General features: G+C 47.1%; 1 protein-coding gene across 2 annotated transcripts in view; it reads right to left on the bottom strand.

Moving 5' to 3' along the window:
• The window catches only part of DNAJB6 (DnaJ heat shock protein family (Hsp40) member B6), an 84,386-nt gene extending 67,200 nt beyond the window's left edge, over nt 1-17,186 (bottom strand). For both annotated transcript variants that reach the window (XM_073009560.1, XM_073009559.1), the window contains exon 1: nt 17,048-17,186. The gene's annotated coding sequence lies outside the window, so the exon portion shown is untranslated. The remainder of the gene's footprint in view (nt 1-17,047) is intronic.
• Nucleotides 17,187-18,384: the final 1,198 nt, after the last annotated feature.

Raw genomic sequence — 18,384 nt, 5'->3', positions numbered from 1 at the left:
TGAGGCTCACTGCAACCTCCAACTCCCTGGTTCAAGCGATTTTCCTGTCTCAGCCTCCGGAGTAGCTGGGATTACAGGCGCCTGCCACCACGCCTAGCTAATTTTTGTATTTTTAGTAGAGATAGGGTTTCACCGTGTTGGCCAGGATGGTCTCAATCTGTTGACCTTGTGATCCGTCCTCCTTGGCCTCCCAAAGTGCTGGGATTACAGAAATGAGCCACAATTTGGAGTAAATATTTTGAATTGACAACAGTTATGTTTCTGTTTGTTTGTTTTTGAGATGGTGTCTCACTCTCCGACGCCCAGGCTAGAGCGCAGTAGCACAATCGACTCACTGAAACCTCTACCTCCTGGGTTCAAGCAATTCTCCGGCCTCAGCCTCTCAAGTAGCTGGAACTACAAGCATGTGCCGCCACCACACTGACCTTTTTTTTTTTAGTAGACACAGGGTTTCACCATGTTGGCCAGGCTGGTTTCAAACTCCTGACCTCAGGTGATCTGTCCACCTCGGCCTCCCAAAGTGCTGGGATTACGGGAATACACCATACCCACCCAAACAATTTTTTTTTTTTTTTTTTTTGAGACGGAGTCTTGCTCTGTGGCCCAGGCTGGAGTGCAGTGGCACAATCTCGGCTCACTGCAAGCTCCGCCTTCCGGGTTCACGCCATTCTCCTGCCTCAGCCTCCTGAGTAGCTGGGACTACAGGCGCCCACCATCACACCTAGCTAATTTTTTTTTGTATTTTTAGTAGAGACAGGGTTTCACCATGCTAGCCAGGATGGTCTCGATATCCTGACCTTGTGATCCGCCTGCCTCAGCCTCCCAAAGTGCTCAGATTACAGGCGTGAGCCACCGCGCCAGGCCCACGACAGTTTTTTAATAAAGGTAAAAGCATGAGTGGGGAGAATGTCAGGCTTAATTCTTCCAACTATTATTGACCTTTAACATTCTTTTCAAAGACTCAGAACAAAAACAGTGAGACAGTATTCAAAGACAGGACAGATATGGTGGCTCAGGCTGAGGCGGACAGATCACCTAAGGTAGAGAGTTCAAGACCAGCCTGACCAATATGGTGAAACTGTCTCAACTAAAAATGCAAAATTAACTAGGCACGGTGGCGCATTCCTATAATCCCAGCTACTCAGGAGGCTGAGGCAGGAGAATCGCTTGAACCCAGGAGGCAGAGGTTGTGGTGAGCCGAGATTGCACCATCGCACTCCAGCCTGGGCAACAAGAGCGAAACTCTGTCTCAAAAAAAAAAGACGCTGGGCGCGGTGGCTCAAGCCTGTAATCCCAGCACTTTGAAATGGGCGGATCACTAGGTCAGGACATCCTGGCTAACATGGTGAAACCCCATCTCTACTAAAAATACAAAAAATTAGCCAGGCGAGGTAGTGGGCACCTGTAGTCCCAGCTACTCAGGAGGCTGAGGCAGGAAAATGGTGTAAACCCAGGAGGTGGAGCTTGCAGTGAGCTGAGATCCGGCCATTGCACTCCAGCCTGGGCAACAGAGCGAGATTCTGTCTCACAAAAAAAAAAAAGGGGGTTGTTGTCTCCAAGTACTTCGAGAAAAGTGCCATATTGGGCGTCTTCCTCAAATTCCTATTAAATAAAAGGACCTTTATATCACCAAGTTCAAGCTCTGACTCATAAGGCATCCACACTTTAATAACCACTAATTAGTGCGACCTTCTTCTGTCGGAACAAACGCCAGTGACTGGAACTCATTATCTCCAAAGTCAAGTCCTGAATTTTAGTGCTTACTACAGGCATTCCTCCTTATGCTGGGTAGTGGGGTCTCCAAGGAATTTTCACCCTTTGGTCCTTGTTCAAATTACGCTATGCAGGTTCAATTTTTCTTCCAGATAGTTGCCTTTGGATATTCGGGTGCTTTATCTTGGCAAGTTTTTCTGCCTCTAGGCAAATATACCCTTAAAATTCTTTACAGCTCCTCCTGAGAAACCCTGACCTATGGTCCCTCCCCTCAGAGCAAGCTCCAATGTTGTAATGTCTTAGTGCCCCCAATACAACAGATACTCCAAGGACAGTCCAACTGTCACCAACAAAGGACACCAAGACCCACAGCTCTCTTTCTAATCAGGACGGAAATATGGACCAGGATGCTACAATTAACAGTAAAATTCGGGCAGGGTGCAATGGTTCATGCCTGTAATCCCAGTGTTCTGGAGACAAAGGAAGGGGGAACGCTTGAGCTAAGGAGCTCAAGACCAGCCTGGGCAACAAAGGGAGATTCTGAGTCTACTAAAAATAAAATAATTAGCCGGGCGTTGGCCAGGCGCGGTGGCTCATGACTGAAATCCCAGCACTTTGGGAGGCCGAGGCAGACAGATCACCTGAGGCCAGGAGTTCAAGACCAGCCTGGCCAACATGGTGAAACCCTCCCTACTAAAAACACAAAAATTAGCTGGGTGTGGTGGCGTGCGCCTGTAATCTCAGCTACTCAGGAGGCTGAGGCACGAGAATTGCTTGAACCCGGGAGGCAGAGGATGCAGTGAGCTGAGATCGCACCATTGCACTCCAGCCTGGGTGACAGAGAGACTCCGTCTCACAAAATCAAATAATTAGCCCGGCATGATGGCACACGCATATGGTCCCACCTACTCTGGAGGCTGAGGTGGGAGGATGGCTTGAGCCCAGGAAGTCTAGGCGGCAGTGAGCCGTGATTTTACCACTGCACTCCAACCTGGGTGACAGAGCAAGACTCTAAGGGACTCTAGGGGACTGCTAAGTCCCCTAGTCTTTTTTCACCTGGGGTCACTGTCCTGCCTTCCCATTACCTTTGGGCAGGTGAGACTCTCAAGGGAAGGGAGGGTCACAGCTTGCCCAACTGCTTCATTTTAGTGAGACTGGCCCCATAAGTCAACCAATCAAAGCCTTCCTAATATTAAAAAGAATACTGTCATTCTGATTGAATATAATCACACAAACTTACTATTTAAAACACACACTATGTTGGCTTTGGAAATAATAAAAGTCACCAAGTTTAGTGGAAGACAGACATGTAAACAAACCAGTCATTTACAATTAAGACAAATATGCACACGGCCATTGCAGGGGTTCACACCTGTAATCCCAGCACTGAAGAATTTTAGAACTAACGAATTAGGACTTTTCCATTGTAAGTAGAAGTATTAAGCAGTGGTGTGAAGTCAACAAGAGTATTTGGAAAGATAACTTCTAACTACAAGGGAGATGGACTTAAGAGAGTGATGACGGGACGGCAGGGTTACTAAGATGCTCCAAATGAGGATGTGCTGGAATCAGAAATGACAGCAGGAATGAAACCGAGCAGCAGACAGAACAGCTATTTAGGAAGCTGTTTGGGGTCCTTCTCCAAGGCAAGAAAACTTCACCAACAGCGTTCCACGCACATCCACGAACCCTACGACTGGTGCCAGCAATCTTCCATTCCTATTTAAAATATAGCAATATTAAAAAAAAATAAGGCTAAGCGCGGTGACTCACGCCTGTAATCCCAGCACTTTGGGAGGCCAAGACGGGCGGATCACTTGAGGTCAGGAGTTCGAGACCGGCCTGGCCAACTAAAAATACAAAAAATTAGCCAGACAAGGTGGTGGACACCTGTAATCCCGATATTCAGGAGGCTGAGGCAGGGGAATCGCTTGAATCCAGGAGGTAGAGGTCGCTGTGAGCCAAGATCACGCCACTGCACTCCAACCTGAGCCACCGAGCAAGACTCCATCTCAAAAAAATAAAATAAAATGAAGCCGGGCATGGTGGCTCATGCCTGTAATCCCAACACTTTGGGAGGCTGAGGTAGGTGGATCACCTGAGGTCAAGAGTTCAAGACCAGCCTGACCAACATGACGTTAACACCATCTCTACTAAAAATACAAAAATCAGCTGGGCATGGTGGTGTGCGCCTATAATCCCAGCTACTCAGGAGGCTGAGGCAAAAGAATCACTTGAGCCCGGGAGGCGGAGGTTGCAGTAAGGCAAGGTCGCGCCACTGCACTCCAGCCAGGGTGACAGAGCGAGACTCCATCTCAAAAAAAAACAAACAAACTTCTTATAATCCAAATGACAACAGGTAATTTTAAACATGACATGCTAATCAAGTCACATGATGTTCAATTAGTTTACTAAATCACTGAGGCGTAGTTATCAGCCAATTAAGGGGGAAAGGAGCTGCGACAACAATGTTACTGACTCATGTGTCATGCATTATGACAGGTACGTATTCTATCACAGCCATTTTGTGAGTTACTGTTTGTAGGTGAGGAAACTGGGGCTCAAAGGTTTTAGTTGTGCTCCGAGGTCACCTCAACCAAAATTTTTAGTGCAGGTATAGGGGTTTAAAGGTCCGTAGGTTTGTATAGTTTTTGGTTGCATTGATAAATTAAAGCTCCACAGGGTCTTCTCGTCTTGTTGTTTTATATCCGTCTCTTCACGGACAGGTCAATTTCACTGGTTAAAAGTAAGAGACAGTTAAACCCTCGTGATGCCATTCATGCTAGTCCCTATTTAAATAACAAGTGATTATACTACCTTTGCACGGTTAGGGTACCGCGGCTGTTAAACGTGTGTCACTGGGCAGGCGGTGCCTCTAATACTAGTAATGCTAGAGGTGATGTTTTTGGTAAACAGGCGGGGGTTAAGTTTGCCGAGTTCCTTTTACTTTTTTTAACCTTTCCTTAGGGGCATACCTGTGTTGGATTAACAGTGAAAGTAGTATGAGCTTGTTTGTGTTTGTTAATATTAGGCTGTTAAGTATCGGTGAGGTTTTTGGTCTGATTTAGGCTTATGCGGTGGAGAAAGTATTCATGTTACTTATACTAACATTATTGTTTCTATAAGGTGATAGACTAATCCAATGTAGTGTGAGGAGTTCAGTTATATGTTTGGGATTTTTTAGGTGGTTGATGTTGAGCTTGAACGCTTTCTTAATTGATGGCTGCTTTTGGGCCAACTATGGTAGTTGAGGTTTTTATTCTCTATATAAGGTTTTTTCCTAGTGTCTAAAGAGCTGTCCCTCTTTAGACTGACAATTAAGTTTACAAGGGGATTAAGTGGCTCTGTAGGTAAACTTAAGGTTGAACTAAGATTCTATCTTGGATAACCAGCTATCACCAGGCTCGGTAGGCTTGTCACCTCTACCCATAAATCTTCCTACTATTTTGCCACATAGACGGGTGCACTCTTTTAGCTGTTTTTGGGTAGCTCGTCTGGTTTCGGGGGATTTGGCTTTAGTTCTCTTTGTGAAATTGTTTCTAGTTAATCCATTATGCGAAAGGTACAGGGGTTAATCCTTGCTATTTTATGCTTGGACGATTTATACTCTTTCCCTTACGGTACTGTGTCTATAGCGCCAGATCAAAATTTCTATTGCCTATACTTTATACAGGTAAATGGTTTAGTATACATATTGGTTTGGTATTAGTATTAGTTATATTTAGGGCTAGTGTTAGCTCAAAGCAATCGAGTGGTGTTGAGATCTTCTGGGTGTAAGCCAGATGCTTTATGTTAAGCTATACCTTGATTTATCCAAGTGCACCTTCCAGTACACTTACGGTGTTACGACTTATCCCCTCTATATAAATATTAGGGTGTTTAGTTAAGATGGTCCTTAAGTATATTTGAGGGGAGTGACGGGCGGTGTGTGCGTGCTTTATGGCCTGGTTCAATTAAGCACTCTATTCTTAATTTACTGCTAAATCCTCCTTGGACTCTTAGATTTCATAAGAGTTATCGTGGGGTTTTCTGAGATAGAAAATGTAGCCCATTGCCGGGCGTGGTGGCTCAAGCCTGTAATCCCAGCACTTTGGGAGGCCGAGACGGGCGGATCACGAGGTCAGAAGATCGAGACCATCCTGGCGAACACGGTGAAACCCTGTCTCTACTAAAAAAATACAAAAAACTAGCCGGGCGAGGTGGCGGGCGCCTGTAGTCCCAGCTACTCGGGAGGCTGAGGCAGGAGAATGGCGTAAACCCGGGAGGCGGAGCTTGCAGTGAGCTGAGATCCGGCCACTGCACTCCAGCCTGGGAGACAAAGCCAGACTCCATCTCAAAAAAAAAAAAAAAAAAAAAAGAAAATGTAGCCCATTTTCACCATCTCATAGGCTACACCTTGACCTAACGTTTTTGCGAGGAAGGGCATTTGCGCTCACTTTGTAACCTTCATCAGGGTTCGCTGAAGATGGCGGTATATAGGCTGAGCAAGAGAGGGTGGGGTGGATCGGGGTTTATCGATTATGGAACAGGCTCCTCTAGGGGGATGTGAAGCACCGCCAAGTCCTTTGAGTTTCAAGCTGTTGCTTGTAGTATTCTGGTGAGTAGTTTTGTTGTTTTAACTATTGAGGTTTAAGGCTAAGCACAGTGGGGTATCTAATCCCAGTTTGGGCCTTAGCTATTGTGTGTTCAGAGATTTTAAAGCCACTTTTGTAGTTTATTTTACGTTAGCTAGGATTTTACAGTTTAGATGGGGTTTAGCTTTATTGTATTAGATCTAAAACACTCTCTACGCCGATCTCTATTGGCTTGGGTTAATCGTATGGCCGCGGTGGCTGGCACGAAATTAACCAACCCTTGATATAGCATAGCTTAAACTTTCGTTTATTGCTAAAAATTTGTCACTGCTGTTTCCCGTGGGGGTGTGGCTAAGCAAAGTGTTTTGAGCTGCGTGTGCGTGCTTGATACTTACTCCTCTTGGTCATAATGATTTGTAGGGTGTCTTCACTGGGACGGGGATGCCTGCATGTGTAATCTTGCAAAGGGTCAATAGAAAGGCTAGGACCAAACCTATTTGTCTACGGGGTGTGCGAGTCCATCTAGGCATTTTCAGTGTCTTGCTTTAGGTAGATTTAAGTAAATGTCAATGTTCCAGCAAGTTCAAAATCCAAGTCTGAGCCCAGCAGTCACGTGCACCTGAAGTCCCAAGGACTCAGAAGGCTGAGGCAGGAGGATGGCTTCAGCCCAGGAGTCTGAGCTCGACCTGGGCAACACACCGAAGACACTGCACCTTTAAAAACAGTAAGAATCCAAGTTTGGCTCCAGAACTCATGCTAGCCTCTATTATGACACTATGCTGTCAATGTACACAATCTCAACGCTCAAGGCTTTGGGACATTCTCCCACCAGTACTTGAATCTCAAAATTACCTTTTTAGTTTTCATCAAATGCCAGTAAGACTAACAAATTTGGAATATAAAGACAAACACGTATTAGAGAAACAACAAAATGAAAAGAGCTGAAGGTCCAGAAAGAGAGCTCCACGTTTATCTCCAAGGAAACCTGCAGAGCTAGCTGAAGTGCTGATGCTGCAACAATCACCAGTGTTCGCTGCAAGCTAATTCACTCCTTACTGCTTTAGAGTAATCACTGATGTAAGACACAATTTAAAATTTGACAAACTCCATGAAAGGTTACCTGCATTCACATTTTTTTTTATTAACCTTAGAGCTTCAAGACTACCTACACATTTGTATCAGTATTTCCCTACAGAAGTCAGTATTTCTGGTAACGCTATCTTTTTTTTCCTCAGACCTCTCAAAAACAGTGTTTAAATAAAAAACTGATAAAACTATATATTAAAACATCCAGGCCGGGCGCGGTGGCTCACGCCTGTAATCCCAGCACTTTGGGAGGCCGAGGCGGGTGGATCACAAGGTCAGGAGATCAAGACCACGGTGAAACCTCGTCTCTACTAAAAATACAAAAAAAATTAGCCAGGCGCGGTGTTGGGGGCCTGTAGTCCCAACTACTCAAGAGGCTGAGGCAGGAGAATGGCATGATCCTGGGAGGCGGAGCTTGCAGTGAGCTGAGATCGTGCCACTGCACTCCAGTCTGGGGAACAGAGCGAGACTCCCTCTAAAAAAAAAAAAAAAAAAAAATTCCAACTGTGTATTAGATGATAAAGCAGCCTGAAATTGTAGAAATACTACTGCACTCCGAAACAATTTTAAGCAAAAAGTTGCCTAATCAAGATACACAGCTAGGTACCAATTAGTATTATTTGATACATACTTGGACTACTTCCCTAGTCACAGAGAAACTACAAGTTGAATCTTTAACATGATTTTTCTTTTTCTTTTTTTTTTTAACTGCTCCTTGCAAAGCAGGGCTACCCCATAGGCAGTGTGCCCGGAGTAGCCTAATATCATTTAAGTGTTAAAACACATGGATTTATTTCCTAAAAGACACCATTTGTGGCAATAAAACATTTTAAGTGGCCTTCATCTCCCTCCTAAGGTTGGCCCAGCATCCTTGTGGCCTGCCCAGCACTGCAGGTACCTCCTCTACTTCCCTCTTCTCCTGGCCCATGTGTTCAACGCACATTACAGAAAACAAGTGATACCACAAATACAAGGGCCCTCAGGAGGCCTGGAAGACACACTCAAGCCGCCTTTCCTGCCCAGCGAGAGCCTGGACTCCAGCCCTCCACCCTACAGAAGCTCAGTCAGTAAAAAACAGCTTCCCTCACTGAGAAACCAGTGCATCACCTGCAGTTTAAAATAATACACTAAATCAAAGGAAGTAATCTCTACAGCAGATCACTCACATCAGAGCCCTACAAGCATGTGTCCACTAGAACCCCACTTGAGAAAAACCTTTTTAAAATGGTGCTGCTCAAAAGACTCCAAATGCAGCTATTTAAATCCGACGTCATTAAAAGTAAACACAATGTAAAATTTGGCCCCTCAGCAATCTTTTTCTGGATATGACCCCCCAAAAGCAGAGGGAACAAAAGCCAAAACAGACAAGTGTGATTACATCACACTAAAAAGCTTCTAGACAGCAATGACACAAGTTAGACAATCCTAGAAATGTGCAGAAGGATCACTTAAGCCCAAAAGCTTGAGACCAGCCTGGGCAACACAGTAAGACATCAACTCTACAAAAAGATTTAAAAAATTAGCTGAGTGGGGTGGCACACACCTGTACTTCCAGCTACGCAGGAGGCTGAAGTGGGAGTATCACTTGAGCGCAAGAGACCAAGGATGCTGTGAGCCATGTCCTGTCACTGCACTCTAACTTGGACAAGAGAGAGAGCAAGGCCCTGCCTCAGAAAAAACCAAAATATACAAAAAGTAAAATAAAAAATTTTAAGCCGGGCACAGCGGCTCACGCCTGTAATCTCAGCACTTTGGGAGGCTGAGGCGGGTGGAACACTGGTCAGGAGTTCAAGACCAGTCTGCACAACATGGGGAACTCGTCTCTACAAAAAATACAAAAATTAGCCAGGTGTGGTGGCGGGCGCCTGTAATCACAGTTACTTGGGAGGCTGAGGCAGGAGAATCACTTGAACCTGGAAGGCAGAGGTTGCAGTGAGCCGAGACCACTCCATTGCACTCTAGCCTGGGCAACAAGGGCGAAATGTCATCTAAAAAAATTAAATAAATAAATAAAAATAAAATAAAAACTTTAAAGTTAAAAATGATAAAACAAAAGTGACAGTGCTGTAAAGTAGCATTTTAAAAGAAATCACAGCTGGGTACAGTAGCTCATGCCTGTAATCCTAATACTTTGGGAGGCTGAGGCAGGAGGATCATTTGAGCTCAGGAGTTCAAGACCAGGCTGAGTAACACAGCAAGACCTTGTCTCTATAAAATATAAAAACTCTAGCCAGGTGCAGTGGCTCACGCCTGTAATTCCCAGCACTTTGGGAAGCCGAGGAGGGCAGATCACGAGGTCAGGAGATCGAGACCATCCTGGCGAACACGGTGAAACCCCATCTCTACTAAAAATACAAAAAAATTAGCCGGGCGTGGTGGCGGGCGCCTGTAGTCCCAACTACTCGGGAGGCTGAGGCAGGAGAATGGCGTGAACCCGGGAGGCAGAGCTTGCAGTGAGCCGAGATCACACCACTGCACTCCAACCTGGGCAACAGAGCGAGACTCCATCTCAAAAAAAAAAAAAACATAAAAACTCAGTAGGGTGTGGTAGTGTACACCTGTGGGCGCAACTACTGGGGGCAGCTGAGGCAGGAAAATCACTTGAGCGCAGGCGATCGATGCTAGCGAGACATGAACGCACCAATGCCCACCAGCCTACATAACACAGCAAGACCCTGTCACAAAAAGAATAAAATTTTTTTAAATAAAAGATAAAAAACAAAACACTTCAGGCTGGAAAAGAATTTGGGTGGAGCAGGAACATATTCTTTAACTACAAAACTAACATTTCTTTTTTTTTTTTTTTGAGATGGAGTCTCACTCTGTCGCCCAGGCTGTAGTACAGCAGCGCAATCTCGGCTCACTGCAACCTCCACCCCCCAAGTTCAAGCGATTCTCCTGCCTCAGCCTCCCAAATAGCTGGGACTATAAGGTGTGTGCCACCATACCCGGCTAATTTTTGTATTGTTTTAGGAGAGACGGGGTTTCACTATGCTAGCCAGACTGGCCTCGAACTCCTGACCTTGAGATCCGACCACCTTGGCCTCCCAAAGTACTGGGATTACAGGCGTAAACCACTGTGCCCTGGCCCATAATTAACATTTCTAATAGCAATTACGAAACTTCTTTAATATTCTAGTAACTAGGTCCTACTGTCTATTAAGGAGGCTATAGAAAACTTTTCAACTAAGAAATTAAGAAAAAATATTTCTTAGGAAAACTCGGTTTGTTAATTTCTGCAATTTCCAAAAGTAATACACCTAAATCAAGTTCCAAAAAAAAGAAAAATCTCTTTATTAGAACCACAAAAAGAATTAGCCTAATCACCATTAATCAAAAATAACCTTCTCAAATAAATTTAATGACCTCTAAGTTTAGGACTTCTAAAAAACATGTCACAAAAAGATTAGGTGTGCGTAGCTCATGCATATAATCCCAGCACTTTGGGAGGCCAAGGCAGGAGGATCACCTGAGGTCAGGAGTTGGAGAACAGCATGGCCAACATGGTGAAATCCCAACTCTACTAAAAATACAAAACCCAGTCGGGAGTGGTGCCGCCTGTAGTTCCAGGTGAGGCAGGAGGCTGCCTGAACCCGGGAGAGTTTGCAGTGAACCAAGATCGCACCACTGCACTCCAGCCTCAAAAAAAAAAAAAAAAAAAAAAAAAAAAAAAAAAAATTAGGGGTTTCTAAATTCATCTGAGGCCAGGTGAGGCGGCTCACGCCTGTAATCCCAGCACTTTGAGGGGCCGAGGTGCACAGATCATCTGAGGTCAGGAGTTCAAGACCAGCCTAGCCAACATGGCAAACCCGCTTTTCTACTAAAAATACAAAAATTAGCCAGGCATGGTGGCAAACGCCTGTAGTCCCAGCTACTCAGCAGGCTGAGGCAGGAGAATTGCTTGAACCTGAGAGGCGGAGGTTGCAGCGAGCCAAGACAGTGCCACTGCACTCCTGCCTGAGCAAGAGAGCAAGACTCTGTCAAAAAAAAAAAAAAAAAAAAAACACTACCTGGGTGTGTTTTTACATCTGTAATCCTAGCTACTCAGAAAGAAGGCTGAGGCACAAGAATTGCTTGAGCCTGGGAGGCAGAGGTTGCAGTGAGTCAAGATCATGCTGCTGCACTCCAGCCTAGACTGGGTCTCAAACAACAAAAAAAAGCAAAAACAAAAACAGTACAGACAAGGGAAAAAAAAAAAAACCCACACGAGTGAATTCTCATTCCTTATCACACACATCACCTTCTTATTTCATTCTTATCCAGTATATCCTAAAACATTTCTGAAACGAACACAGGAAGTTATTTCCCCACTACTCAAGATCAGAGACCATTCCTTCAACTGGCACTCATCACCTATTAGATACTTCCAAGCTTAACTAAATTCCCTTTCATTAAAAAATCAAAATAGGCCTGGCGCGGTGGCTCACAGCTCTAATCCCAGCACTTTGGGAGGCCGAGGAGGGCAGATCACAAGGTCAGGAGATCGAGACCATCCTGGCTAACATGGTGAAACCCCATCTCTACTAAAAATACAAAAAATGAGCCGGGCGTGGTGGCAGGCGCCTGTAGTACCAGCTACTTGGGAGGCTGAGGTACCCGGGAGGCGGAGGTTGCAGTGAGCCAAGATCGCACCACTGCACTCCAGTCTGGGTGACAGAGCAAGGCTCTGTCTCCAAAAAAACCAAAAAAAAAAGAAAGCGACACTGGGTTAAGTACTCAGTCTCTAATGCTGCTGAAACTTACTTCTTCCAACTTTCTTGAATTCTGGATTCCATTATTAATCACAGGAAGGTCATCAGGACACAGACAAACCAGAAAGAATCTAATTCAATCAATATTTTCTGAGCACTCTGTGTCCTGGACATTCCTGTAGGTACAAATAACTTCAGATTCAAACCCCACCCAAGAGGTATATGCCATCTCAAGGTGGCAGAGAGGGATAAGTATTGGTACACAGTTCATAAGCATACCAACTAGAGCACGCACATATGTATACGCATAACACAAATATAAAACACACTTAGCCTTTGGTGGCAAAAGGTAGAAAAATATCAGAGACGGCAAAATCATATGTAGTGTAACTAAATCACCCTTCCAAAGACACATTATTTTGCAACAGAGCTTAAGAATTCTAAAATCTGGCCTGGTGCAGTGGCTCATACTTGTAATCCCAGCACTTTGGGAGATCCAGGCGAGTGGATCACGAGGTCAGGAGTTCAAGACCAGCCTGGCCAAGATGGTGAAACTCCATCTCTACTAAAAATACAAAAATCAGCCAGGCGCGGTGGCAGGTGCCTGTAATCCCAGCTACTCAGGAGACTGAGGCAGAAGAATTGCTTGAACCCGTGCAAAAGAGACTGCAGTGAGCCGAGATGGTGCCACTGCATCCAGCCTGGGCAAGAGAGTGAGATTCCATCTCAAAAAAAAAAAAAAAAAAAAAAAAAAAAAAAAAATTCTAAAATCTGGCCAGTCACCTGGCTCACACTTGTAATTCTAGCACTTTGGCAGGCCAGGGTGGAAGAATCACTTGAGGCCAGGAGTTTGATACCAGCCTGGGCACACGGCAATTCCAGCTGCACTAAAAAAATAAATAAAATCCAGGTGCAGTAAGTCACACCTGTAATCCCAGCACTTTAGGAGGCCAAGGCGGGGAGATCACCTGAGGTCAGCAGTTCAAGACCAGCCTGGCCAACATGGTAAAACCATCTCTACTAAAAACACAAAAAGTAGCCAGGCATGGTGACAGTGCGCCTGTAATTCCAGCTACTTGGGAGGGTGAGGCAGGAGAATGGCTTGAACCTGGGAGTGCAGGGAGCCAAGCCCGTGCCACTGCACTCCAGCCTGGACAACAGAGCAAGGACTCCATCTCAAGTAAATCAATCTTCCTTCTCAAGCAGGATGTCTCCAGGAACATGAAACAGGTCAACAGTGATTTGCGTCCATACAAAAACATAAACGATTTTGTTTGACAAAACACCTCATTAAAATCAATACAAAAAACATCACATTTTTACTAGTTGCCTTATCCAGGAAGTCATTTTCTCCAGGTAGGCGTTGTCATTTTTCCATTCCTACATCATCATTTCTAACATATTCTTTTTCACCAACTTTGCTTTTCTTCTCAGTAACCTCATTTTTTTGAGTTTGGTATTTTCAAATTCTATCCTGGAACTACACCATTTGCTAAATCCTGCCACTGATCCTATTCTTACTCGCTAATGAGCCTGCAGTTACCCGCCTCTCACCACCAGGTGGGGTCCTGGACAAATTTAACCAAACCAGATTCTGAACAGAATCACTTCCTAGAAAAAAAGAAAGTTTTAAAAACGTTTCTCAAAAACCCTGTTAATCCACTGTGTAACCTCGATGCAAGTAAAAATTAAGAAGTAAAAATCCTGTCAAATCATCAACTCACAAGCACAAAGGCTGATTACCTTATTCCTCATCAACACATATCCGTAAGCATTAACCAATATAGAAGCTGACCTTTACGGCAGACGACAATAAGGTGTCTGTGCGGTCCCGCGGTGACACTCAGTACACAGCGACATGTTCAAGATGACTAAAAATACCTGCCCAAGTTTTGAAGTGCCCTCTTGTTAAATACTCTTAACAGTGACGGCCGGACGAGGGGGCTCATGCCTGTAATCCAGCACTTTGGGAGGCCAGGGCAGGTGGATCACCTGAGGTCAGGAGTTCGAGACCAGCCTAACAACATGGTGAAACCCCCATCTCTAATAAAAACACAAAAAATTAGCTGGGTGTGGTGGCGCATGCCTGTAATCCCAGCTACTCCGGAGGCTGAGGCAGGAGAATCGCTTGAACCTGGGAGGTGAAGTTGCAGTGAGCCAAGATGGCGCCATTGTACTCCATCACGGGCAACAGTGAAACCCCATCTCAAAAAAATAAAAATAAAAAATAAAAAAAAGGGCCAGCCGCGGTGGCTCACACCTGTAATCCCAGCACTTTGGGAGGCCGAGTCGGGTGGATCATGAGGTCAGGAGATCAAGACCATCCCGGCTAACATGGTGAAACCCCATCTCTACTAAAAACTACAAAAAAAACAGCCGAGTATGGGGGCGGGCGCCTGTAATCCCATCTACTCGGAAGGCTGGGACAGGAGAATGGCGTGAACTCGCAGAGATCGCGCCACTGCATTACAGCCTGGGCAACAGAGCAACACTCCGTCTCAAAAAAAAAAAAAAAAAAAAAAGTTCAAACATACCATCCCACCCCCACCTCAGACCTGGATTTGGGTTACCTAGGTTGAAAACCGATGAAGGTGATGGGTACCACTATTCGTTAGAAACTGTCCAAATGAGTTAACAGAAGGGAATTACGGACTTGCTTAAAAACGAAAGTTAATGTATGCCACTCAGTTACAGGTATCACACTGCAATACCATATCCTTATTTCAGTCTTCACAATATTCAACAATACTCACCACCTAGTGTTCCGGAAAAACTGTCCTACAGCCAGAATTACTTCCCAAACCTAACACTTTCATATCCAGAAGAAAGTTTTAAAACACTGATGTTTTGAAGAGAGTGTTGAACTCATCTCAAATTCTTTAAGAGCTTTGCCCTCTGAAATTCCCAACTTTCTCATGTTCCACAGTACAGACTAAGCCTAGTTAGGCATTTTTCAAAGGTTCTCAATCCTTTTGTTCTCCCACTTCCTGTCAAGTCTCCGCATCTACCAATTTAAGGCAACTTACTTCCCAAATTTCACATCCAGAATAATCCATAAACACCCACATCTCATTAAAGTGTGCATAAAAAATATTCACCCCTTAGGCCGGGCGCGGTGGCTCAAGCCTGTAATCCCAGCACTTTGGGAGGCCGAGACGGGCGGATCACGAGGTCAGGAGATCGAGACCATCCTGGCGAACACGGTGAAACGCCAGCTCTACTAAAACATACAAAAAACTAGCCGGGCGAGGTGGTGGGCGCCTGTAGTCCCAGCTACTCGGGAGGCTGAGGCAGGAGAATGGCGTGAGCCTGGGAGGCGGAGCTTGCAGTGAGCTGAGATCCGGCCACTGCACTCTAGCCTGGGTGACAAAGCGAGACTCCGTCTCAAAAAAAAAAAAAAAAAAAAAAAAAAAAAAAATTCACTCCTTTATCACAGAAGGCAGAAAGAAATGTGAAAGAACCAACTTCAAAGGAGCTTGAGGCTCTCAGAAGTGGAAACAAGTCTGCAGTCGGCCGGGCGCGGTGGCTCACGCCTGTAATCCCAGCACTTTGGGAGGCCGAGGCAGGCGGATCACTTTAGGTCAGAAGTTCGAGACAAGCCTGGCCGACACGGTGAAACCCTGTCTCTACTAAAAATACAAAAATTAGTCGGGTGTGGTGGCGAGCAGCCGTAATCCCAGCTACTCAGGAGGCTGAAGCAGGAGAATCGCTTAAACCTGGGAGCTGGAGGTTGCACTGAGTGGAGATCGCGCCACTGCACCCTGGCCTGGTCTCAAAAAAAAAAGTTTGGAGTAAACCCAAAAAGAAAACGGGACGGATGAACAGGCGGAGTAGTTAAGGTGGATGCATATAATTCCTTTCAGAAACCATGAATCGTTCTGATATGCAACATTATTTGGAAAAGTGCAGTTAAACACGAAGCAGCAGCAACCAAGCTTTAATAAAGTCTGTTTACTTTCCTTTCTTCGGTCTTTAGTCTTAACTTTTCTACTAAATCAATAATTTGGCTTAACTTGTAGCCACAAATCCTTACTAAATTCGCAACTCATACTAACAAAAACGTTAACAATTACAAAGAGCTCCGCTCAGCCTACTCTTCCCAAACAGGCTGAAGCCTCTGAGCTCGCAGGCGGCATCCCTTCGGCGGTGGCACGATCGTTCTACTCGGGCTACTTCCTACCTCGTTTACGTGAGAAAATTAGTACAGAAGTTTACGTCTGACTAGAAAACCCACTCTTTTTAAAAAACGCGCTAGCGCCAAAACCTTTCTCGAGCCAATACACGGTTTGCAGTTTATACTTCGTGTGTCACTGACCTTCCTCAGTTGGGTAAGAGTTAATATAAACTTGTTACATAAACTTCAGTTGCATCAACTACGGTGCAGATTCTTTAACGCAAAGCAAAGCAGACAGACGTTCTGAATAAGAAACGCAGCCTGCTCTTCCACAAACTTCTCAACAATCCGTCCGGAGTTCTAGAAACAGGGCTCTGCGGTCCACCACCTGCTTCTTCTCCCTCCGAACTTGGCGGCACGGCCGCGGCATTCCTGCTCTGCAAGCCACTCGCGTTTCTGGTTTCAGACTCGAGTGCAGGAGCCTTAGAAAGAGGCGCTCCACACCTCCCACGCTGCCGGCCCCGCCGAGCCCCAGCCGAGTCCCAGCCGGCCGCTCCCAGGCCGGGCCCCACCCCCAACCGCCGCGGCGGAGGCCGGGCCGCGTTCCGGCAAGGACGCCGGGCGGGGAGGACGCGGCCGGGCGGCCCCAGCCCCCAGCCCCGGCCCCGGCTTCGGCCCTAGACCCAGAAGACACCGCCCACCCTTCGCCCCGCAACCCCGGCCACGGCCCCCGCCCCTTCCAGTACTGCCCCGACCGGCGACCCCGGTCACCCCCCACGCTGTTGCCAGGAGCCGGGTTAGGTCCGCCGTCTGCCGGGCGCGCGCAGGGCCCTAGGCGACCTCCCCCGGCCCTCGAAACAGACTCTCACCAAGGACGGAGGCGGCTGGTGGCGGGACGCAGGGGAGGCGGGGTGACTGCCCGAATCTCCTCACAGCTCCAGTACTGCCGCGCTGGTGGTGGCGGCGTCTCCTCGCGCTTTCCTTTCTCTCCTTTCTCCGACAACAAACAGGAAATGCGTCACGCGGCGGCGGCACAGCGACGTTAACTTCCGCCCGGCCCTGACGCCGCGCATGTGCAGTTTCCACTGCCCAAAACGCGGGCCCAGCCTCGGAGGCGCCCGCCCCGCCTTCGCGAAGGTTCTCGGCTCTTCCGCCTCCCCGAAGAGGCCGGGAGACTGGGGGCGAAGGGGAGGGGAAGCTCAGGGCGAAGGGGCGGAGCTCGGGGCCAGGTCCACGGTACCGGGGAGCCCAGACGCGCGGACGGCGCCGAGAAGGCCGAGAAGATTCCAAACGGCACTGATTGTTCTGGGCGAGAAGGAGCCCATTCTGGAAACCGCGATGTCGTCGCGCCCTTCATCTTCGGCCGGCGGCCTCCGGAGCGCGTCCGCCGCCTCTCGCCCCGCGGTCCTCCCGTGGAGCTGGGTGGCATCTCACCACAGCGGGACGAAAGCTGGGGCGCGGGCGCGGGCGGAGAAGTCCTCGAAGGGGAGGAAAAAGAAACCAAGCGGCGGCCAGGGAAGGCAAGCGAAGGCACCGGCCCCCGCTCGTCAATTTAGGGAAGGCCGGATACCCTAAGTTCCCCAGCGAACGGGAGTGCCTCGAGACTTCACCAGGGAATGATGATGGAAGGAAGCGGAAGCAAACTGTGGCCGAAAATACCGAAGAAGCTTTTTAGATTGAATCGTGGCAGTTGTTTCCTGAAAACGGGCCGCACTTTGATCGCTGGACTTGAGGTCATCCCCAGACTCGCGAGCCTTTCCCGCGTCCGCAGGGGTTCTGGTTCTAACCCTGGAGATTAATACCACACGCGTGCAGATGGTGACCAGCGGGAGCAGGGAACCTCAGACCCCGCGCAGTCAGACAGGCTTTCATTCCCAGTAACGAAAGGTCCCGTAGATCCAAAGCCTAAAGAGGCCAACAAGCAGTTCCGTGCATGGAGCCTGGCCTGGATCTCCCACTGTCTTCGTCTCCAGCACTCAGGCAGATGTTTGCTACTGTGTTGTCTTAGTTCTAGCCCACCTTATCCTTTCCTTTAAGAAATAAAAATGCCAACCGGGCGCGGTGGCTCACGCCTGTGATCCCAACACTTTGGGAGGCCAAGGCAGGTGGGTCACCTGAGGTTGGGAGTTCAAGACCAGCCTGACACAAGGAGAAACTTCATCTCTACTAAAAATACAAAAAAAGTTAGCCAGGCGTGGTGGCGCAT

Source organism: Chlorocebus sabaeus, chromosome 21 (assembly GCF_047675955.1).
Source record: "Chlorocebus sabaeus isolate Y175 chromosome 21, mChlSab1.0.hap1, whole genome shotgun sequence".
Lineage (NCBI taxonomy): Eukaryota > Metazoa > Chordata > Mammalia > Primates > Cercopithecidae > Chlorocebus > Chlorocebus sabaeus.
The sequence above is the reverse complement of the archived record's forward strand: the minus strand, read 5'-3'. Positions and strand labels throughout refer to the sequence as shown.